Source organism: Phocoena phocoena, chromosome 1, assembly GCF_963924675.1.
Source record: "Phocoena phocoena chromosome 1, mPhoPho1.1, whole genome shotgun sequence".
Taxonomy (NCBI): Eukaryota; Metazoa; Chordata; class Mammalia; order Artiodactyla; family Phocoenidae; genus Phocoena; species Phocoena phocoena.
Window position 1 is genome coordinate 132,858,598 of NC_089219.1, and position 20,650 is coordinate 132,879,247.

Here is a 20,650-nt window from a genome sequence, read left to right on the forward strand (position 1 = left end):
AAATCCAAACTCCCCTCCTGTCTCCTGCATCACAACCTGACCCCTGCCTTCCTCTCTAGCTTCCTCCCCTGCTCTCCCCACCCACACTGCACAGCCTCACTGTGACTGTTCTGTTCCACTGAACAGATCAAACTTGTTCCTGCCCCAGGGCTTTGCACTATCTGTTTCATCTTCTTGGAATCCTCTTTTCCTTGGTCTTCCCTTGGTGAGTTTTCTCTTGTCATTCCAAAATCTACTTAAATGTCACCTCCTGGAGAGGCCTTTCCTGATCTCCCAAGTTGACTAGTCAATCGCTATTATGTCAACTAATTTAAATTCTCTCTATAACACATCACTTCTGATGTTTTTCTTGGGTATTTGTTTATTTGTCTTTTCCTGGCTTGGAATATCAGCTCTATGTGACCAGAACACTTGTTACATTCCCAGTGCCTAGAACAGCGGCTGAGACGTAGTTGCTTATTTCATGTTTATTTTAATGAATAAATGGATCTGATGTGTCATCTGTTGTGAGACAGAAGCCAGTAGGAGGATTTCCATTTGATGGTTGATGCAGGAGTTGGGGAATGTTAGAGGGAGGTAAGAAAGGAGAGAGGTGGGTGGTAAACTTAGTAATTTGTGTATGTGGGAAAGGGTTCCCCATTTATAACTGGTACCTTTGTACGAATTATAAAAAGGCCCACACCTGAGGTAGGGTGTAGTGTTGGTGGGAGGTGGGAGGACTAGATCTCAGCTTCCACCCAATACCTGAATGGCTGCCTTTGTGGGTTTTGGCCATGATTTGTGTGGTAATTCATGGTCTTGCGTGTGGTCAGTCCTCTTGGTGCCCCTGTGCATGGGCAGTTAGCACCAATGAATAGGTTCACCTGTAGCTCAGGTGTCTGACATCAAGGATCGAGTGTAAGATTTGCAATCAGGGGACAGAGTTGAGTTCCAGAGTCCTTGCTACTTAACCAGCTGTGTAAGTTGCGCAAGTCACTTTTGTAAACCCAGATGTCTTGTCTGTAAAATGAGGGTGATTGCGGTAATACTTTGCATTACCTATATCTTTGGGTTATTTTTGTGAAACAAATGAAATAAGGTACAGGAAAGTGCTTGGTAACTCTAAAGTTTTCAAAGTACAGAAACAGTTCTAAACTAACGTTAGTTATTATCATTATTAGAACTGACAGATGGGAAGCCTTTGTTTACATAATAATACCCAGGGAACTGATCACATTACCAGAAATATTTGCATAAGAAAGATTCTGTTTGGGTTTGGTTTTTAGATTTTGATAACCTTAAGCAGAAGCTAAACCTCACTAACAACGTTTGCCAACTCTTAGGATCTCCAGAGAACTCTCCAGGGAAATCTGGCTTGTTCTCATTTGTCTACTAGCTCATTACAACAACCCACTGCCTTGACTGAGTGAGCTGTCTTTCAAGGTACCCAGGCATCACTCTCCTTAGAGTGGCCCCTTGTGTCTCTAAATACTTACTGCCACTGCCCTCATCCGGGTGTTTATAACTTATTCCCCTTACCACTTAAGAGTTGCCATGGTAACTTATCCTTTTCTATCTGTAGACCCAGACACGTTTCAAACTTTCTTACCCCTACATGCAAAACTCACTTTGTGGAATAAAAGGAACTAGTCATACTTTTTTGATAGTTAAAAACATTTAAATAAAAAATAAATGCTCCTGGTTAAAATATCAAATTGTACCAAAAGGAAGAATGACAGTCCCCTGCCTAACTCTTCCTCATCCTTCTCCACTCTCTAGCCTTTCTCCCATATTTAATTATTTTACTTGCCTCTTTTGGTAATAACCTCCATGTACATATATCCAGATATTATATTTATATCACTTGATTCATCAATTTTATTTTATTTTTTTAAATTATTATTATTTGGAGGGGGCCATGCCATTTGGCTTGCAGGATCTTAATTCCCTGACCAGGGATCAAACCCACATCCTCAGCAGTGAAAGTGTGGAATCCTAACCACTGAACCACCAGTGATTAGGACTGATTCATCAATTTTAAACAATATGCATAACTTGCTCTTACTACAAAGATGAGACTTTTACTTTGTCTCCTCCCTCTCCTCTGCATTTTTCTAACATAGTAATTTTACTATTTTTGGTTGAGTCACATATATATATTTATAACATTATGACTGTAGAATATTTTTCTTTTGGTTGCAGATCAGAGTTTTATTCTTTTACTATATTTCCTTTCTGGCATAGCTCCCCCACTCTCCCATACACATACACCCTCCCCCTTGAGTCTCTATTTCCTCCCTCCCTCCCTCCCTCCCTCCCTTCTTTTATCTTCCTTCCTTCCTTCTTTTTTGATATCTTCAATCATTTTCAAATGCTTTATCATATTAGCTAATCTATAGAATGTGTCTTTTTTTTTTTTTTTTAACACTCCTCTGGAGCTCTCCTTTCAAGTTTATTCTATTTTTTTCTCTCCTCTTCTGACTTAACCAGTTATCTTTAGTTCTGCTTCACAGTTGTCATCCTGGAATTTCTCTTCACTGCTTTTGTGAGGGGGAATTGGAGTCACTATGTCCTGAATTTTATGAACCTCTCTTAATTTACAACCTCATTTTACTGGAAAACATCCTTAAGTAACTTTCTAAGAAAGGATGTTTTAGGTAACTTTTTCAGAAAAGCATTTCTTAAAATGTTTTTATTTTGCCTTTACCCCAAACTGATAGTTTGTCCTGGTGTAAAATTTTGGGTTGGAAAACATTTTCTCTTAAATTTTTGAAGAGATTCATTAGTTGCCTCTGTGTTTTAGAGGTGAATTTTTTTCCTATTAAAAATTGGTTTTGAATTTTAACCTTGTTACTTTAGGGATTTTATGATAATTTCTTTTTAAGTGTTGGCCTTTTATTCTTCTTTTGTTGATATTCAGTGGTCCTTTCAATTTGGACACATGCCCCTTACCTCTGGCAAATTTTCTGAAGTTATTACTTTGATATTTCTTAATTCTCTGATCTCTTTTTCCTCTCTGAAATGCCTGAAGATTTATTTCCTGAACTTATTCTCTGTCTTTTTTCTCACTTCTATTCTATCTCTTTGTTATTTTGTTCTATATTTTGGAGATTTCCTTGAGTTTATCTTCCAAGTCTTCTATTGAATTTTTTTTTAATTTTAGCAATCATATATTTAAGACTTTACTCTTTGATTTTCTATATTAGTCTGTTTTTATTTTAAGGATGCACCCTTTTTTGAGGCTAAAAATAAGATGAATTCTGAATTTTTTCCCTGTGTACTATATCTGATTCATCTATAGTCAACTTTTATTTTTCCTTTTTTTTTTTTTCTCTTAATTCTTATCTGTCTTTCATGCTGGTGGATTTTCTCAGATGTCTAGTGCTTATTCACAATAGGAAACACACTTTCATATCTCTATTCTTATGATTTAAAAAAGGATATTTATCTATGAATTTCCTCTTTTAGAGGGAGAAATCTGAAGGCAGACTGTAGTGGAAAGGATAAGTTTTCTTTTTCCCAATTCCCTTATACTTATTTCATGTACAGACCTTTTATTCGTACTCCATCTTCTCTGCCTTGTATTTCTTGTGCTGAATTTTTATTATTAAAAACATTGACTGTTTTTCGTAACTCTTATTGGCAAGAACCATATTTTGAAAAAATTATTTATCAAGTTCCTGTGATGTGGCAGACACAGTAAGCTAAACAAAGGGACAAATATAAAGAATACATAGAGTAAGTGTTAATACCTTAGTGGAGGGATTTAGTAATTTTATCTAAATACCTGGGTTGAAATCCAGTCTGAGGCACTAAAAGCAGAACATAGAGTATAGACTGCTTTTCTGTGCCATGGCTTAGACTGTTTGAAAGGACTTTGGATTCATAGAGGTGTAGATCTCTGGATTTCTATGAGGGCCTGTGACTTGGTAGAGTTGGTGGTTGTGTCTGAACTAAATTACCCATATCTAGCAGCCCTATTATTACAATTAAATCACAGTGCTCAAGTTCACAATTCCTTTATTTTGTGACTCTAAAGAGACCCAACTCCCAACAAATTTTTCCAGACATATTTTGAGGAGCAGAGCGTGCCAGGCAGAGAGTCCCTCTACTCAGGAGCTCACCATTTAGTAGGGGGTGGTTGGGAAGTGGGGGACACACCTACAGATAGATTACTAACGTGCAAGTACAGTGATTGCTTTATGAACAATCCTTCCTGTTTCTCAAATCCTGCTCAATGTTCCCTCTTCCCCCACCCCCAGCAAGAAACCAGAAATGTAGCCCAAAGGAGTTCCTCTCCCAAAAGCTCTGACAGGAGGAGAGAGCCTGAGGAATACAGCACCAAACATCTGTAACCCAGATGGGCCTATCAAAGGGAGAGTATTTATCAGACTTGGGGCTGGTCAGAAGGAGATATGAATTATAGATATATTACCCAGCCAGTTGAACAGAATTACCAAGATAGAGGAACTTGGCTTGTGGAAAGGGAAGGCTACATACGCCAGAGGTATGTTTCTACATAGTAGCTGCCCTAAGAGAGGGTCTACAATTGCTGGGGGAAAGAAGGGCTTGAAAGTCCACTTTCTTAAAATCACAAATGTCATTGGCTACTCCCTATGATGCATCCTAGGAAGCCAAGCCAAGGGAATCTCTATGCCCTAAGGGAAACTCAGCTTTCCTAATCTTTGCAGGCTTCAGCTTCTTTTTGGTCATGACTTGTTTCTGTTGTTTTTCTCTCTAAAATTATGTCTCAGAGATGAAGGGTTCTTTGCTGCTGAATCTACTTTCCATCCCTTACTCTTTCTCTCCTTTTCACATCAGAGTTGAGCTTAGTATCCAACCAAATCTAGAGCACTATGTTTACTTCTTTGCTTTGGTTTCTGTGTGTCAGATTTCATCACTGTTATCATGTGGAGAAAAATCACCAAATAAAAACAAATGGCTGAGGGGAGTTCCCTGGTGATCCAGTGGTTAGGACTCTGAGCTCTCACTGCCAAAGGCCCGGGTTCAATCCCTGGTCTGGGAGCTAAGATCCCACATGCTGCTCAGTGAGCCCCCTCCCCCCTGCCCCCCAAAACAACAACAAACAAATGGCTGAGAACAGTTTAAGTGAGAGTCATTAACCACCTAGTGTCACCATGCTGTGAAGCAGACAGTGGGATCAAGGCAATGCCATGCATTTGTTTTCTGATGCCTGTGGTGGGCTGAAGTCTCTGTGTCTTAGTGCCTCACTGTCTCTTCTCTGCCTCATTTCCTGAGTTTTGATGGTGGGGGGTTTGAGAGCAGAAGAACTGCTGTATATAGCAATGCTAGAGCATGGTCTGCTTCCCTCTAAAAGGGACCTCAAGAGGGTGGGCTGGGAGGTGCCCTGCAGAAACATGGCACAGAGTGGTGTCTGCAGTTATACACTATAGGATATGTATCTATGGGACAGGAGGGCAGTTGCATGTGACATTCAAGGGAACAGGTGGAGAAATTGGTGCTGCACGGACCTGGATGCTCTGGATTAGCTCTGCTTTGCTCACCCACCCTCTGTGGCTGTTGAGCCAAAGGAATGGTTGGGCTGGGCCCCTGCAGTGGCAGATCTGTTAAACATCAGCCCAGCTTCATTATAGGTTTCTTTTGAAGTTGGGATTCAAAGTTCCCTGCAGCCAAAAAAAACAGGCATGGGGAAAATAAGCGTAAGGGGTAGAAGAAGGCAGAGAAAAAAGAAATGGAGAAGAAACTTTAAAACTGAACAGCAAGAAAACATCTAAATCCCTCCACTAAAATGTACAGGCTGTGCAAACTCTAAAGAGACAAGTCTCACCTCATTCTCATTTTATCTGGCAAAGGGAATAGGAGAGAAGATATAAGAATACCTTCTGGTAAGCTCAGAAAGTTTACTAACAAATAGAAATGTCTCTTGGTTGTTTTTCTACAGGCCAATTTCTCTGTAGTTTCAATAGATACAGTTCTATAGAGTAAGTGAAATCCACAATTTTTCTGTTCACCTGGCTGGCTCAGTGAACTTTTCTCCCCAGGTAAGTGGGGAGAGGTTGTTTTTCTCCTTTTCATGGCTATTTTCTAGGCAAATAGGCAGACTTGTGAGTAGAGCCCTGTGGTATGTCTGGGTTAAAAATATTTCCTCTTAGAAAATTTTTAGGAGAGACCCTGGTCTCCAAACACATTCAGTTGTTCAGGATACTTGAGTATTTTCCTAGGAGCTGGGGTGCTGGCTTTGGTACCCTGGCCAGATGCCAGTCTGTCTCGGAGGATTTCACTTAGGGATCTTTTCCTAGAATTTAAGCCTAGGAAATCTGAAAGACAGCTGCACACTTACACATGTTTTCCTTTTTTTTCCTCTAGGAACACTGTTTGCATATTACTTTAGTGACTGAATGAAAGTCACAGAGAAGTAGGTTGGGGAGTATATGGAACATGTAGTTAGTCTGGGCATCATGGGTTATTCTGAAGATTTGTTTCATCAGAGCGTCATCCCCTGGAGGAAGATGTTGACCCATTAATTTTCTGAACCCCAGTGCATCTCTCACTTCTCACCAGGAGCTCTGTCTGTGGCTGTGGACCGGATTTTCCTAGCCTGATGGCTTGGCTGACTCCTACTTATCCTTCAAGTTCAGTTAGAATGTCACTTCCTCTTTCCTGGTAACATTCCTTGGTCCTCAAGTAGGGATTATCTATCTCATTTGTATCACTTCTTATCTCCCTACTGCCATCACTCTGCTCTGATCGCATTGTCTCTCACCTATGTTATTACAATAGCCTCCTAAGGCTCTCCCCACTTTTGCTCTTGCACCACCCTGCAGTCTGTTTTTTAACAGAGCAGCCAGAGTAACCCTATTAGAGTATACTTCAGACCAAGCGATTCCTCTGCCTGGAATTCTCCAGCAGCTTCCCCGCTCATTCAGAGTCAAAGCCAATAGTATTGCTATAACCAACAGGGCCCTACCTAATCTGGCATCAGTTATTTCTGGGGCCTCGTCTCCCACCATGCTCTCCCTTGTTTACTCCATTCCAGCCACACTGGCCTTCTCATTGTCCCTTAGCTTGGCAGACATATTCCTGCTGCGTAAATGTTTCAGTGGCTTTTCATCCTGCTGGAATGTGCATCCTCCAGATTCCTACATGGCTAGTGCTCCCTCTTCCTTCCAGTCTTTTTTCAGAGTCACCTTCTTAGCGAAGGCTTCTCTGGTGACCTCACCTAAAATCCCAACTCCTCTGACTCTTCATGGTTTCTTCTCCGTTTTACTTCTCTTTTTGGAATTTCTCACCGACATGCTATGTATTTAAAATTTTTGCTTAACGTCCACATTCTCCACTAGGATGTAAGTTCCATTAGAGAGGGGGTTTTTGTATGTTTGAGTTACTATTTTACCCTAGCACTTAGAACAACAAATACTAAGAGCGTTCAATAAATAATTGTTGAATAAAGGAATGTTCTTACCCTAGTATAGTGATTGGCAGACTATGGCCTGTGGACCAAATTTGCCTCACCACTTGTTTTTGTAAATTAGAATGCAGTGACATGCATTTACTTACATATTGTCTGTGGCTGCTTTCATGTGGTAGAGTTGTATAGTTAGAATAGAAACTGTGTGGCCCACAAAACCTAAAATATTTGCTATTTGGCCCTTTACAGAAAAAGTTTGCCCACTCCTTCTTGAGTACAGATTTACCATACAGTATTGTAATTACCCGTTGTTATCTGTCTCTTGTACAAGACTTTAGGCTCTTCGTTCATAGTTCTTGTAACATAGGAAGTGCTCAATTGATATTTTAAAAATGAATTAACATATATATGAATGGAAAATAAATGACATGGGGGAAATGACAGTGTTGGGCAAGGGTTTGGGAAGGGCAGAATGTGCTACTCTGTATTGAAGAAAGAAGGATATTCAGAATCTACACTCTAGTAATCCTTCCTACTGGCCCCCTTACTGTTGTAGGATTGCCATATTCAGAACTAAGTAAAGTAACTAAAGATACCCATGAAAGTGTGAATATGTTAGCTGAGGAGGGAAAGGCTGTAAACCGTTTTACTCATTATCTCATTATTTGAGTGGCTGAGCTCCCAGATGACTCTGAAACTATGAAACACAGAGCAAATTTTGATAATCAGAGAAATATAGTAGCCGGGAAGTAAGATGAATCCTCATTAGCTGGGGAGACAGTGATTGAGAGAAAGAGCAGACCCCGCAAAGTGGATACAGGGCCCTTCAATGAGAAGGGCCTCTTTGAGGTGATGTCACAGATTAGCCAATATTCTTACCAAACATTTTAGTTAGGCTTTTATGGTTGTAGAGAACAGAAACTCACTCAAGTTAACTAAAAAAAAAAAAAAAAATTATTGTACAATTACATATGGGCTGGAAGTGGAGCTAGAAGGCTGCTAGGGACTAAGGCAGGTTTCACACTTCATTTCTCTCAAAGGCTGCAGGGTTCTCTACATCTTAGTGCACCTGCACCGTTCATATCTTGTTCCCAATTTGCTATATTACTCATAGTTCCCATTCTCTAATAGCCTTAGTTTAAAACTAGACTCAGCTTTCTGTGGCTCCTGCTTTATCTCATCGAATCTTCTCTTAAGATTCACATCCAATTGCTAATTGCCTCAGTCTCTTGCAGAATCTTGGTTCATATTCTGGAGACAATTAATGTGTATTGGCCCAATTCATCTTTACACGTCAGGCTAGAAATCATAGGTTTCTGGCCAGCCTTGAATTTAAACAACTGTGGCCAAAAGAACAGGATGGCAGGGAGGGCTCCTCGGGGTTCCAAGGCAACATCTCTCGGCTGGTGCCAACACTCTGGGTAGAGCAAACTGGCTTTTCATCTTTACTTCTTGGAGACTCCTGACATACATAATTTCTTAGACCTTAAACCTTGGTACTCCTAGTAATGTAATTCTCACAGAATTTTAATGCCAGTTTTATTCCTAGGACTTTATGATTTAGAATTCAAATCTCAATCAAATATGTCATGATAATCCAGGTAAATTACATAGTTCATAGCAAGATTATATATATATATATACACCATATAACATATATATATACATGGTACTGTGATGTCTCTATATGTGTCTATCTACCATGTATCTATCTATTTTACCAATAAAACACAATAAAATAGTTTATTTAATGCTCACTGTAGTTCTAAGAAGCAGATAGTTTGCTTATCTCCATTTTATGTACGAGAAAACTGAGACTGAGATAGTTAATTAGCATCCTGCAGTGTCAGGACAGTGATTAAACTCTGACTACAGATCCTGTGTTACCAACTACCATTCTATATTGTGTGTCAGGTATAATAAGTCTTACATGCCTAGCAAAGTACTTAGCTCATAGTGGGTGCATGATAAATATTTGTTTATTTTAATTATATAATGATTGTTTCAGAGGATATATATCTCAAGGGATGAGGGAAAGACAATGGAAATCACTATGAGCTTAGTACTTAGGAAAGACGTTATATAAAATGTGGATTCCTTAAAATATGAATAGTAAAAAGCAGGAAAGAGTTTATTAGGCAAGGACAAAGATATGACCCAAATACAAATGTCATGTGCAAACATACTCAGGCCTCCATAAGAACAACAATATGAAAGGAAGGGAAATTTCCTAGAGAAAAGTAAGAAAGAGAGAAAATTGGAAAAGTTATATTGGAAAGGCCTTAGCTGTTGGGCTAAGGGATTTGAACGGTAAACAATTGGGAGCCGTGGGCTGTGTGTAGAGATATCTATGTATTGATTGATTGATCAGTCGATCCATAGACATCTTTTTAAATATATATCTGTTTTAATATCTACCATCTCTCTTGAATTTTAAATCTTCCTTATGGGATCATTTGGCTTATCCCTGAAAGACATTTTTTAGAATTTCCTTTATTAAATGTTTGCTAGTCATATGCTTTCTTAATTTTAATATCTATGAAAATGTCTTTATATTTAACCAAACTTCTTTTTTGTTTTTAAAATTTTTATTGGAGTATAGTTGATTTACAATGTTGTATTAGTTTCTGCTGTACAGAAAAGTGAATCTGTTATACATATACATATATTCACTCTTTTTTAGATTCTTTTCCCATGTAGGTCATTACAGAGTATTGAGTAGAGTTCCCTGTGCTATACAGTAGGTACCTTATTAGTTATCTATTTTATATCTAGTAGTGTGTATCTGTCAACCCCAATCTCCCAATTTGTCCCTCCCTCCTTTCCCCCCTGGTAACCAAACTTCTTAAAAAGTAACTTTTCTAGGTAGACAATTTTAGATTGGCTGTTTGTTTCTCTTATCAAGGTATTATACCACAGTCTCCTGGTTTCCATTAATACTACTGAAAAATTAGCTATCTAATTGTCATTTGTTTGTATTTACTCTGTCATATCTCTTCAAATATATCTTTTTTCTAATTTTTCTATTATTTCCTTCTGAATTTCCTATTAAATATATATTACACTTCCCACTCTCTACTTCATGTCTCTTAATATCTCTTCAATTTTTTAATCTTTGCCTCTCTGTGTTGCACTTTGAGTAACTATTTTTGGATTTACTGCCCAGTTGACTCTATTCAGGTTTGGCTAATTTGCTCTTAGAACCCACCAATAAATTTTTAATTTTTATTAGTATACTTTTCATCTCCATAAGTTCTATTTAATTCTTTTTTGTATCTGCCTAGTCATTTAAAAAATCAATTTCTGTTACTTATTCATACTTTGGATATTCTTTTTTATTTTTAAAAACAATTTAAGATGATGGCTACATGAATCTACACATGTGATAAAATTGCATGGAACTAAAACCATACATATTATTATGAGTAAAATGGGAAATCTGAACAAGATTGGTGGATTGTATCAATGTCGGTATCCTAGTTGTGATACTGTATTATGTTACCATTGAGGGAAACCATGTAAAGGATATTCATTATTACTCTGTAATAGTTCTTATATGTGAATCAGCAATTATCTCAAAATAAAAAGTTTAATTAAAAACATATTAGGCTAGATAACTAATAAGAACCTACTATATAGCATAGGGAACTCTACTGTAATGACCTATATGGGAAAAGAATCTAAAAAAGAGTGGATATATGTATATGTATAACTGATTCACTTTGCTGTACAGCATAAACTAACACAACATTGTAATCAACTATACTCCAATAAAAATTAATTAAAAAAAACATATTAAGGGCTTCCCTGGTGGCGCAGTGGTTGAGAGTCCGCCTGCCAATGCAGGGGACACGGGTTCGTGCCCCGGTCCGGGAAGATCCCACATGCCGCGGAGCGGCTGGGCCCGTGAGCCATGGCCGCTGAGCCTGCGCGTCCGGAGCTTGTGCTCCACAACGGGAGAGGCCACAACAGTGAGAGGCCCGCGTACTGCAAAAAAAACAAAACAAAACAAAACATATTAAGCATACCTCTTTTATATTTTATATCAGCTAGTCTGATTCTGTTATTTGTTAACAGAATAATTTTTCTGGTTCTTGCTCATGGTGCCTTGTTTCCTCATGTGTGCTTTGTGATGTTTGATTGGGAGCCCATGATCCTTGAAATTTTCTCTCTCCAGTGTCTTTCAGGCCTGGATTGAAGATATACTCTTTTACTTATGCCAATTTCCTGGGGCACTAGGAACATGAAACCACTTTAAATATATATAGTTGGCATAAGGTTTTTTAAACCATAGGGTATTATGAATTTGGAGTGAAAACTTGTGAGTGATGACTTGTGGTTATTTCCCAAGGGAGATATTTACCTTATTTATTGGGCCAAGATTGCAGAATGTGTTTCCTTGCTGTTCCCCTTGATGAAGAGCTTTAAAAAAAAATTTTTTTTTTTTTTGGTGTTCTGTTTTATTTATGGAATAGATCTTCAGAGTCCTGGCTTTATGTGGAGCTCTTCCATAAAACTCCCTATCTTGGCTAAGATATTTTGTTTCCTATCTAAGATTCTCACAAGGCCATCCAACTGAAGGTCAAGGGCACCAGGAATAAGCAGAGCCTTCAGGGAAGCCAGCTGCTTCAGAGAATGTTTACTTTTCTGGATTCCTATTTTTACTTTGTATGTGGGCTCTGGAGGTAACCTTTAATTTCCTTTCAGCTTCGTAACTATTTAAAATTTATTTTTGTATTGTATCAAGAAGTTATAGTAGTTTCCAGTAGAGGGATGATCAGGGCTTCTAAACTCTTTATACCAGAAATGGAAATAACTCTCCAGAAAACTAATCTGGAGGCAGCATGCAGAATCAGCGTTACGAACCAGGGAGGCTGGAGGCAGGAACATGACTTTGTAAGCTCTTATAGTAGTCTAGGCAGGAAAAGGCAACAGGTTGAAAATGATTAGGGAAATTATTGTGGCATGGTGAAAAGAACTAGGAAACTAAAAATGAGAAAAACTGGACTCTAGTCCTAGCTCCAGCCTAGTCACACAATTTAATCATACGTTCATTCATATTCATAGATATTCAACAAATATTATTTGAGCACCTATTCTAGGCCAGGCACTCTTTTAGACACTGCAGGAGGTAAAGAAAAAAACTTCCTTCCCTCATGGAGCTTATAGTCTAGTGTGAGGAGACAGGCAATCAACAAATAACAAGTGAATACATGATATGCCAGATGGTGATAAGTGCTGTGGAAAGAAATTCAGAAAAGTGAGGGAGACGGAGTAGTGCTGGCTGTGGAAGCAAGATAAAGGGTATCCATGGAAGGTCTTCCTGGAAAGATGGCATTTGAGCACATATATGAAGGAAGTATGAGAGTGAGCCACGTGGAATCCACAGCAGAGGAAGAGCAAGGAGCTGGAGCAGAATGAGCTAAACAGAGATTAGTTGGTGAGTACAGGTCACGTGGCCTATCAGGCCATTGTGTGGATTTTGGCTTTTAGTTTCAATGAGGTGGGAAGCTGCGGTAGAGCTTGAGTAGTAGAGTGACTTAAGCAGTGGAATGATATTAGTGAAGAACATGCAGAGAAGTGCCTAACTGCTCTGACTACCTCAAAGGAATATGATGATGTTCAAATGAGATAATACTTGTTGAAAATGCTTTGTAAGCTGAAAATACATCATAACTAAAAGTGTTTGGTGAGACATGGCATTGCGTTCAGCAGTGAATTTGGAGAGACGGTGGACGTCCTGAAGGAGATGTGGAGCATATGATTGAAAAAGAGATGTGAAGGAGGTATTCATCTCAGTGTGGAATTTACAGGGGCAAGATCGTGCCTTATATAGTAATAAGGAGTCATTGTGAAATGGAAAGCAGGAGACGTTATTCACCCTGACCCACAGGGAGTCTGTGCTCTATCTCCCCTCCTAAGCATCTTTCATGTGTGAGTATAAGAATGCAAAGCTGAGTACAATGAGCATCTCCTCTCTAGTATGCTTTCAGAAAGATTTACGGTTTAGGAAGGCCCAGGTCTACAATCTGTGCTCAGTATGCAGTAGGTACTCATAATTGCCTGCTGAATGAGTGCTGCACAATTGGGAGAGGGGTGTCATAGCACTTAGGACTGTGACAGAGTTAGGGATTCAAAATTATTTCAAGTAAAATTTTAAAAAGATTGAATGCTGGTCTCATCACAACGCCATGAAAATTTACAGGGATGAACTTAGACTTTAGGATATAAAAACTGTATAAACCAAGCTGATGTATAGTTGTGTTTACAGCAATCAATGTGAAAATAATCGCAAGCATAGGCTTCATATTACGGAAAAGTGTGATGTGGCCATTAAAATTATACCAACAATTTTGGGCTCTGTTAAAAAGGGATAAAGTGTTCAGATCTCTGGAAGAGATGCTCCCTCTAGACACAGTCCTGATCAGGCTCTGTCTGGAGCCTAGGCTTAGTTCTGGGCGGTAGGTTTTATGAGGAACACCGGCAAAATGGAGGACATCCAAAGTTTGGTGAGGAGAGCGGTGATGCGCAAGATGGTAAAATGGCCCTTTTCCCTTTCAAGTGTGGATTTTTAACTTCTCTCTGCTTGATTGAAGAATGAGCATAAAGGGTATTTTTTAAAAGTCACAACGGCCTCTTTTACATCTTATTCATTCTGTTTGTTCATCCACTCATTCATTCATTCATTGTTTCCAACAAACGTTTATTGAATGACTACTATTGATGCTTTAGATGCAGTAGCAGGCTCTAGGGATATAGTTCTTGTATTCAAAGAGTTCAGGTGGGAGAAAGAGACATACATGAATATAATTGCAATACTGAGTAGAATATAGCCAAATACTATCATCTCTAATCATCTTCGGCCCCCCTAAACCTGAATCTCTATAGTAACTAACCAACTTGTCTTTCTACTTTTCGTCTTCCTTCACCTTACTGTAAAAATTAACTCTGTATGTTGTATCAGAGTAATCATTCTAAGAATCATTTATATGTTTAGCTCTTCCCAATTGGAAGTGCTCAATTGGGCAGGAGAGGTCAGAAGGGGGATATATTAAGCAGGAGCTCAAAGTCAGCAGAGAATTGGCAACTATCATATAGTATAAGAAGATTTAGGGTAGTAACTGTAATAATAGTTGCCATTTATTCAACGACTTAACCATTAACTATGAAAATGGAACATCATCATGGGACATTCACAGTCCAATATTAGAAGGACAGTTATTCAGACTGACTCCATGTGGAGCGTAATACTTTCAGTTAAATACATTTTGTAATCTTATCTAACTCTTTTGTTCAATAGTTTGGTCTACTTCTTTCCCATAGATTTTAATATAATGGAAAAAACCAGCATCCCTAATTCTGTCATTCTAGGACCTTCCTGCATTATCACAGATCCTTGGTCAGCAAATAGATACAATCACATTTTTCCTTTTCTTAGTAGCCTAGTCCATCTCAGGTAGTTTTGGAAAGGACTCATAGTGAAAATGGCCTTTGCAGTAGTGGTCTGTCCTGTTTTTAGAGTTCTTGGGGAGCTGCCATAGCATCTTTATGCAATTAATTTGAGTGGATCACCTTATTTCAAGAATTTATTTTGGCCGATACTAAAATTCAAATATAAGCCTTTCCTAAGGCTTATTATTCAGTGTTTTTCTTTACTTATGAATATATTTAGACTCAATTTTTACAGAAAGAGAAATCATTGTACATTTTGCGTATATATTTCTAAATAAGAGGTCTCTGGAAGAAATGTTTTTCATTTGTTTAGGGGTTAGTTTTACCCTGCCTTACTGCAGACAGGACTTAAGGGGTAACTTGTATTTTAATATGATACAGCAACTTAAAGTAAGAAATGTATGGATAAGAAAGGGGGAAGAGGGGAAAATAAGAACAGGTAAGAAAAGATTGTCAGTGATGAATTCAGTACGCAGAATGAATGCGTGCACAGTAGAGTGTTAGACTACAGATTTAGCTATGAACTTCCCAGAATCAATACAAAGAGGGAGATGAGCTAAGCTCCATGACTGACTTTATTTATGCGAAGAAAACAAACAACTTCTCAAGAGAACAGCAAGCATAGGTAATCATACTGGACCAAAATTTCTCCTAGGGGACCACATGTAGAGAAAACTGCATAGTGCAACGAACAGTGTTCTCAGCAACACTCTTAGCAAAAATCTAATATTCTCCCAAATAATGAGTCTTGGGTCTGCTCCTAAGCACAAGCAAAAGGTAATTTTATGACCTCAATTTCCACCTTTTAGAGAATGGTTGGAATAATTTTATACTGAAACAATTTTAAAGAAGAAGTATAATCAAGAGACTGGCCCTTCTGTGGAGGTAGGAAAGGAAGGGATTCAGAACCCAGGCAACAGTTGCAGACATGAAATGAAGAAAGGACACATCTTTCTCTGAGACTAGAGGGAAGGCAGCGAGGGTGAATATACGAGTTGTTGGCGTGCAGGCTGGGATTTGAGAAAGATTTGTCCTGGTAGCCTAGATCTTCATGATGAAGAAAGAGGCAGTTGTCTCTTGAGAAGAAGACAAGGTAGGAGGTAAGAGAAAGGGGGAAGGTGGAGATTGTCCATAATAGCCCTTTTTTGTCCATCTTCATGTGCTGAAACATGAAGGAAACTTATGAATCTACCCCCATTTCCTTCTTTCAAGAGCTTTTGTGAAAGAAGGTGATTCTGCAAACAGCTGCTGCTAATCCCTAAGGAGGTGGAACCAAGGTAAATTCCAAAAGACATGTAAACCTACTCAGATTCAGAGTCATAGCTGGATCTTGGAGATTATTAAGTTCAACCATTTTATTTTATTTTATTTTGCTTTATTTTGTTTTTGGATGAGGAAGCTTGTCTCAAGTTGCAAAGCCAGGTGATTGTCTGCTTGGATAACCCAAGGGGAGGTCATCTGCTTCTTAGTTATTTTCCCAACTGCACCTAACTACTCAAGCTACTAGGTAGCAAACGGAGGATGAGTCTCTGTCTCAGTGCCTTCATTTCATTCCATACTCTACTTCACTCCATAAGTTTCAAAACTATTTGGGGGCTCAGAGGGAGAGGTTTGAAGTCATAGATTCCTTATTAGACTACTTTTATCTATGTGGCCATGGTCTACTAGTTTCCCATTATACAATCATTGATAGAGTAGATGATGATAGGGAAGGAGAAAAATAAGGAGGTTGGGCAAAAGAAGACGTGAAGTTCAGAATAAGAATAAAGCCCAGAACTGCCTGTGATTATGGGTAATGTGACTCCCAGGAAAGTAGAATGGGCTGATTCTGTGGTGTCCATGGCTGGAAGCCCTGGCAGGCTGCTGGCTTGGTGACCAAGCAGCTTCTCTCTTTGCAGTTGGCATGGAGAGCAGCATGCAAATCCCAGTTTAAAAAGAACAAAGAGCCGAGTGCCCATGCTTCATGGCAGTTGCCACAGGAGAGGTTGGGAAATAAGGAAAAATTCCAATGATGAGTGGGCTGAGAAAGCCATATTTTTCCAGAGCAGGCAGTATTCTGCCTTGGAGAATGAGTAAATCATTAACCCAAACCAAGGTGGGGTGTGGGGAGGGAGGGCAAGGGGGATAAAGAGGGTTGGATGGTATAGGGAAAGAGGGGTATGAGTGGAGGAAGGAAAGGACTGGAGTGTAGAGAAAAATTGTGGTTTTTTTCTTTAATTGTGAACTTCTTAATTTTTTAAAAGGTTATACTCTATGTATAATTATTAAATATTGGCTATATTCCCTGTGCTGTACAATATATCCTTGCGACTTGCTTCTTAATTACTAAGCTTTAATAAGAGCTAAATGAAGACTAGCTAGCCCATTCATTGCCAAATGAAGGGTCTACCTTAGCCATTTCCCTAGAGATATGGAAGTTCCATTAACTGGGCCATCTACTGTACTGTAGCCGGATCTGGTATTAGGTTAAGCTTACCTGAAGCCTGTTGAATAACTCTGTTATTACAAATGAAAAACTTGAAAGTTTGGCCAGAAACAAGTCCACTGAGATTATATTTCTTTCTTAGTTTACTTCCTGTCAAGTTCATGCAAAGGCCTCCTCAGGCATCCGGAACCTTCACATTGTGAAACAGGGTTTTAAGGCAATGCTTAGTTCCACTTGTGAGTAAACTGTGGTGTGTGGAGAAGCCCCCTAGTCAAAGTAAACTCCACAGGAGATTGAAGAGGCTCTCCTTCTTGGGGAATCAGGACATCTTACTGGTTATAATGACTTGTCTGAAAATCTGAGCTGACCGAAAAGGTGCTCTCACAATTCTTCCTTTTATAGAAGGTTAGGACCTATAAGTCATGGCTTTGGAGCTGTGAGAGTGATATTTGGATCACAAGCTAGAATTTAAGAAATGTAGTTAATTTGTGTCATGAGAGACAATCCCCAGCATGTTTCTGACCCCAGTAAGTACTGATTTATGTGGTCTCTTAGCTTTAGTTCCTCCGTTTGGAAATTTGAGATATTTTAATATCAAGCTAAACCTTGAACTCCGTGGCCACTGTAGAGTCAATTTGGTGGTCTCTGTTCATGGTTCAAATTCTGTGACCCGTCTTGTCAAAATAACTTTTCCAGATGGGTCCCTTGGACCTTCAGAGGTTATTGGATCCATGCCCTATCTTCAGAAATGCACCAATATTTATTACTAGCCGTACCAAAATACCTAGACAAGGAGATTTTACCATATTTCCATCAACTACTCAAATGCACCAGGAAATAAAAAAGAAATTACCCTGTGGCAACATGCTGCTTTTTTATTGGTACATGTTAATTAATATCTCAATTAATGAATGTTTGTCAGTATGCTCTTCCATAGGGTTGTGAAAAACATAATGGGAAAGATTGAATAATGAGGTCAAGAAACTTTACTATGAGAATTCATTCATTTGTTTATTTATTTACACAAGCAACACTTGTAAGGCACGTCCAGATATATTGTACAGCACAGGGAATATAGCCAATATTTTATAATTATATGTAGTGTATAACCTTTTAAAAAATTAAGAAGCAAGTTCACGATTAAAGAAAAAAAACACAAAAAACATCATACGTCCAAAGTACTATTTCTCTCTGAACATTTTACTATAAGGGATAGTTTTAGCTATTAGAACTCTTATGATCTCAAGCATTTGTTAATTCAACAAATGCCTTCTTTGTGTCTAGTCTGTGTGAGACACCAGGGATTAAAGATTAATTGGAATTTTATTTACTGCATGTCTCTTTTAGTACCCATGTATAGTGAAGAACAACTGCCCTCAAAGAATTCACAATCTAGACTGGTGAGTGGATTGTGGAAGCATAAATTATAACTAAAAATAGTTATTATATGTTAAATGATTTGTCATATGCAAGCTATTAATTACTATAGGGATGTTAGAGAAGGGAGAGAGGCCTCTTCCAAAATGGGTCATCAATAAATGACCATATAGTTTCTCATACAGATTGGGACACTATTGAAAAAGAAAAGCGGTATGGTTAATAATTATGGTAGCATAAGAGGAACAAACTGGGACTGCCTAGGTAAACCAGAACATAGGGCCACACATCAAGGAAAGGTTCGTGGACAAAGTTGCATTTAAACTGGATCCTAACATAAGTTTAAATCACAGTCACAAATCCTTTCTCAGATACATTGTTACCATTCGCTCTAACCTTCACATGTGTAAGGCATACATGTTTTGTGTGCTGTTTTGGAGTTAAACAGATGGAAGTTAGTTCTTTCAGTAGCCAATCTTAAAAAGAGGTCTGAGACTAATTTGTACCAGTGGTTTTTGCATAGAGACTACAGTGTTATTAGCAGTCAGAGAATGTGCATGAGTTTCAACCCAGGTGCCAGCTTCAACTGAACAATGGTAGGTTCTTGAATCATGGTATGGAGAAAGATTCTGAGACCACGTTGCAGTCCAGGGGGAAAGAATGCTGTATTTGATTAGCAGTGTCTGCTATGGACACAGAAAGTCACATCGGTGGTGCTCATTTGCTTTCTCTCATAAAAGGACTTATACATAAGCAGGTAATTTTTGAAAATAAGTATACATCATTCAGCTTACCGCTTTTAATCACACAGTCCTTCAGCAAGAGTAAAAATAACGAAGTTAACCCAAATAACTATTCTCAGTGCTAAGTGACCTTTCTGTAATCTGTCTTTCTATAATCTGTCATTTTCCTTTTCCATATACATTTGAATTATCTTAAATATATCAAGTAATAAGGTCATCTGCTAATACTTTGAAACACATTATAAATATTACTATGCTGATAAAGGATATTATGCAAAGAGACTTGTAGTGACTTAGTTAAGGTAATACAAGAAACTCATGATAAAGCTTTTTTTTGGTGGCTCATCTTGAGGGTGGGGTAGTACGGTATATGGAAGAGACCACTGGATTGGGAGTGCGGAAACTTGGATTTCTTGTCTGGCTTTGCTATTAGCTATATGATGCTAGACAAGCCACCTACCTCTTAGAGCAATAGTTATTTAATTTGCAGAAAGAAAAAACTGGAGCACTACTTGGGTATCCACTTCTGAATCAGTGTTATTTGGTTGTTTCAAATCAAATTTTTCTATAAGTCTAGGTGTTAGCGAACTTTTTCTATAAAGGGCAGATAATAAGTAGTTTAGGCTTTGCGGATCCTACAGTCTCTGTCTCAATTCCTCCATATTATAGTGTGGGTGCAGTCCTAGAAAATATATAAATGGGCATTCCAATAAAAATTCATTCACAAAAGTAGGCACTGGCCCATGGGCTCTAGTTTGCCCAATCCTGTACAAATCTACCCTTCCAGATAATACCTATTGCAGAATAACATGTTATTCCAAAACATAGTCGTTTGAAATGATAAACCTTTGTTGTCTCACAGTTTCTGAGGACCAGGAATCAGGGAGTGGCTTAGCTGGGTGGTTCTGCCTCTTGCCTCTCAGGAGGCTGCAATCAAGGTATCAGACTGGGTTGTAATCATCTGATGCTTGACTGAGTCAGTTTCTAAGCTCACTCGTGTGGCTGTTGTCAAGCTGTTAGTTCTTCATCACGTGGGCCTCTCCGTAAGTCTGCTCCACTATGTGGCTTTTGTCAGAGCGTGTGAGCAAAAAAACAAAACAAAAAACCAAGATGGAATCTGCGGTCTTTTTATATGCTAATCTTGGAAGTACACCCCATCCCTTCTGCCTTTCTTCTGTTGTCCAGAAGTGAGCCATGAAACCCAGTGCACACTCAAGGAGCAGGGATTGTACAAGGGTGTGAATGCCAGGAGGCAAGGATCACTGGGGACCATCATTGTGATGT

At 38.7% G+C, this 20,650-nt stretch overlaps 1 protein-coding gene across 1 annotated transcript in view; it reads left to right on the forward strand.

The window, feature by feature from the left end:
• Nucleotides 1–20,650, forward strand: part of PAPPA2 (pappalysin 2) — a 281,960-nt gene that overhangs the window by 37,799 nt on the left and 223,511 nt on the right. The gene's annotated exons all lie outside the window — the stretch shown is intronic.